The 3744-nt window shown below is 29.1% G+C and overlaps 1 long non-coding RNA gene across 1 annotated transcript; it reads left to right on the top strand.

Annotated features, from left to right (window-relative positions):
• The first annotated feature begins 1139 nt into the window (after nt 1–1139).
• LOC100571669 lies at nt 1140–3535 on the top strand. Its single transcript, XR_119096.3, has 4 exons — nt 1140–1315; nt 1718–2051; nt 2111–2284; nt 2582–3535. It is a non-coding gene; the product is annotated as an uncharacterized LOC100571669 (long non-coding RNA).
• The last annotated feature ends 209 nt before the right edge of the window (nt 3536–3744 follow it).

Below are 3744 nucleotides of genomic sequence, written 5' to 3'. Positions count from 1 at the left end.
AAATCATAACTCCCGAACCACAAGTCGGATAACCTCGATCTCGGTACCCATCGATACAGCGCAAAGTCCTCTATAACATTCGACTACAAAAACGGCTCGCCGAGCCCAAAATCTTAGTGTCAGTACCGAAAACCCCGAAAAACGCAAATTTTGAACTTTCGAAGGCCCCAAAAGACGGAGAAAAACGGCTCCTATGGTCTCGACACAAGACGCCGAATTTGATCACCGACCTCCAAACTATACAAATCTCGAGTTTCAGAAACTTCATACAAAAACTAAACCTTTTCCAAAATACAACTAGGGGGGTGTTCGAGGACCCCTGACTCCGGGAATAGGTTTTAGAAGGGCCTAAACAGAAACGTTTGGGAACATAAAAGTATAATATTATCTTATTTGAACTTCATCTACAACTAATGATTTGTTGAACTTTAAAAACAGTTATAGGTACATACCTATCTATAGAACATTCTATGCCAGTAGTTTACTTAGTAACTTGCTTAAGTAGTCGCCTATTCTTATAATCACATCCATAATAAATCTATTTAGAGGTTTAAATATGAGCAATTGTTTATATGTATAATTATTAATTGATGAACTTTGGATTTCAATCATCAACATCTCGAAAATGATTAAAATTAAATGCAATTTGTTGTGCATGTAGAATACTATAATATGACATGTCTCAAAATCTACTAATAGGACAATTGGTAAAGTCAATTAGTAAATGACAGATGATGTATATTCAGATATTCTATAAAATAGTAGTATAGTATTAGTATATTAGTATAATATACAAAATAAGTATCTACTCTTTTCAGAACTATTGTCGTCGTCTGTTTGTGGATGAGATTAATCCCACATAGGAGAACGATAAATGGCCAAATCTTATGTTCATCGATAGAGAATTTTATGGAGATTCTATTTAAATGATCGGCGTAACGAAATTTTTTGTAGTTAAATAGATAGCTTCAAAAAACCATCAAAAAATCAAAAAAATCCTACAAAAATCGCTTTATCAATAATCATAGATTATAAATTATGATAACGGATTATTAATCACTATAACCATGGTTTAGACTTTATAAGGTTACCGTTTCAAATGCAAACAATATTGAGGTTATGTTCGTTTCTTAAGTAAATACTAAATAATATTATTAATATTATTGAATTTATAAAATTTAAAATTTATTAATTACTATTAATTATTTTTTATTCTTTTAAGTAGGTTTTATATAATTAATTAATATGTTCGCTACCTGTCCTTGTGCAGTATACAAATTACAAATCTAAACAGTTCACCTTTCATGTGATTTTCGTAAGTCGTACATAGTTTTTACTAACCTGCTTGTGTATTATCACAGAACAATATAGAATAGACACTCGGTCAGCTGTGTGGGTTTACGTATCCCCTACGGTATGAAGTATTGGACTCTATAAATTGTACCGTATCCGTAATCTGATAGAATGTTGGCAACGTGTATCCCTCTTTGTTACGAAATCTTAAAAACGGATACAAGGCAATGGCCAATGGGCATTATTATTATTCTGTGGACTGTGACAATGATGTTGAAATGATTTATTTAAATGATAACATATGCCACGCCCCCCTGGAGACCATGTCCAAGGCCACAGTCACCCGATTTTGCCAATACACGCAGTGTCGTACCCCTGGTATTATGTAGTATTTTATTTCAAACTACAGTGTAATTATTTATAGGTAAAATGTATTCGACAAAGAATTGAAACTATTGCATAAACCAAGTTAAACTTATGCTAGGTAATCTACAAGCTACAACAATCACATTCAAACAATCAAACCATCATAACTCAAATCGTGAAAGTTCTGTATAGTGTTAAAAGCCCTATAATGTATTTAGTGGAAGCGTGAATAGCTGCATATGAGGTTAGGTTAGGTGAGGTCTCCACTCTCAAACACATAATATTGACAATAATGAAACATCTAATGAAGAAGCAAGTCCATTGATGAAAGACTATATTACTATTTAAAACTATCAAACATTCAAATCTTCATAAGTCATAGCACAGATCAAGTAAGTTCAGTCTGTAGTATTATTCGTCTGTACTCTGATTAATTAATTTAGTGTTTTAGTTCTAGTGAACAAGGAACAATAGTGAGTGATGTAGGAATGTACCTGAGCCTCAAGGAGATAATCAAGATTTTCAAGGAAGAAATCGGAGTCCAAGATCGTTCAACAAGTTACACGTGCAATATACAAGCAATATATACCGGACGCGTATCGGATTCAGACTTCAATATGAATTGGTAGGTAACTATTCCATAAAGATACTTATCAAATTGTTGTAATCTATTTGGAAAAATCCAGTGCTGCTCCAATTCATCATAATAATTTATCTAAGATGATGGATGGTTAATATTAGTATTATGATAATGTAATTTTCCATTGCGTTTGGTCAATTGTAGCCAAAAATTCATAGAATACAATATATATTCCGCTCCAATTTAAATACATTTTTGATACCACATTTATTTATTATATTCATTATATAAGTTCTTTACATAATACTTATATTAATTCATTTGTTTTTTTGTTTGTTACAGTCAACAAATAAGAGCTTAGTTTTGGATAAACTAAGTAAAGAATATGTTACATTAACTAACATTGATAACTCAACTTTGATTCAACTCATACATCTTCTATGGACCATCACAAGTTTTTTTTTTCACCCTTTTAACCTTATGGGTAATTTCTGTATATTTAATAGTTATTAATGTCTTATATACTTAAGTACAGATACAGATATGATTCATATTCTAAATTTTAAATACAATTTATTTAAAAGATATAATTTAAATACATATTTTTTTTTTTTTTGAAACACTACTTACACGTTCATTTTTGTATGGTTAAAATTACTAGTTAATTTAATTTATTTTTGTTTAATCACAATGTAGAATACAATGATTTAAAAAAAACTAAACAAATAAAAATAATTTTTTAATTAAATTAGTAAACATGTACATTATACATACTTAAATTAATTTATGGACTTATGCAAAGTCAAGACGTATTTAACGTCTTAAACTATACCTTATATGATACATAAATTGACTTAATGCATATGTACATAAGACATACAAGTGTTAAGAATAATTATTACAAAAATAGTTAGTCATTTAAATAATTTGGAATTGTCCAAACTAATTGGTAACCTGGCTGATAATTTAAAAAAAAAATGGATGAACTTGTTTTTAACTTAGTTAAATTTGTGATTTTTTTAAAATTAACTTTAAATTGCCAATGAGCAACTTCACTCAAAGGCAATCTGTTACATAGCGTCATAGCTATACACAATCTAAAACGTTATGTATGTTACTTTATCTACTGCAATAAAGAATCTTACCACCGAATAATAAACAATATATTGAGTCTATTCCATCTCTATTAATATTACCGAAAGGAAACTCTTCAGATAATAATATTAAGTTGTTGTATATCATATTTTTATTATTAAATTTGTTACTTTTTATTTAAATAAAAGTTATGGTTATTTATTGATCTTTATTTTTTGATTTAAATATTTTATATTATGAGATTAGGGCCCGGATTTCAATGCAAAGTGCATATTTTTTTGGTTGATCATACACAATGCTTTCTAAGTACATAATTCATTTCATGTAACGAGGGTTTGAAATCTTCAAATTTTATTTTGCATTTTTTGCATATATCGGTTTTTTTTTTCAATTTTAGAGCATTTTTAGCA

Source organism: Acyrthosiphon pisum, chromosome X (assembly GCF_005508785.2).
Source record: "Acyrthosiphon pisum isolate AL4f chromosome X, pea_aphid_22Mar2018_4r6ur, whole genome shotgun sequence".
In the NCBI taxonomy this organism is placed as follows: Eukaryota; Metazoa; Arthropoda; class Insecta; order Hemiptera; family Aphididae; genus Acyrthosiphon; species Acyrthosiphon pisum.
This window is presented reverse-complemented; position numbering and strand designations above follow the sequence as displayed.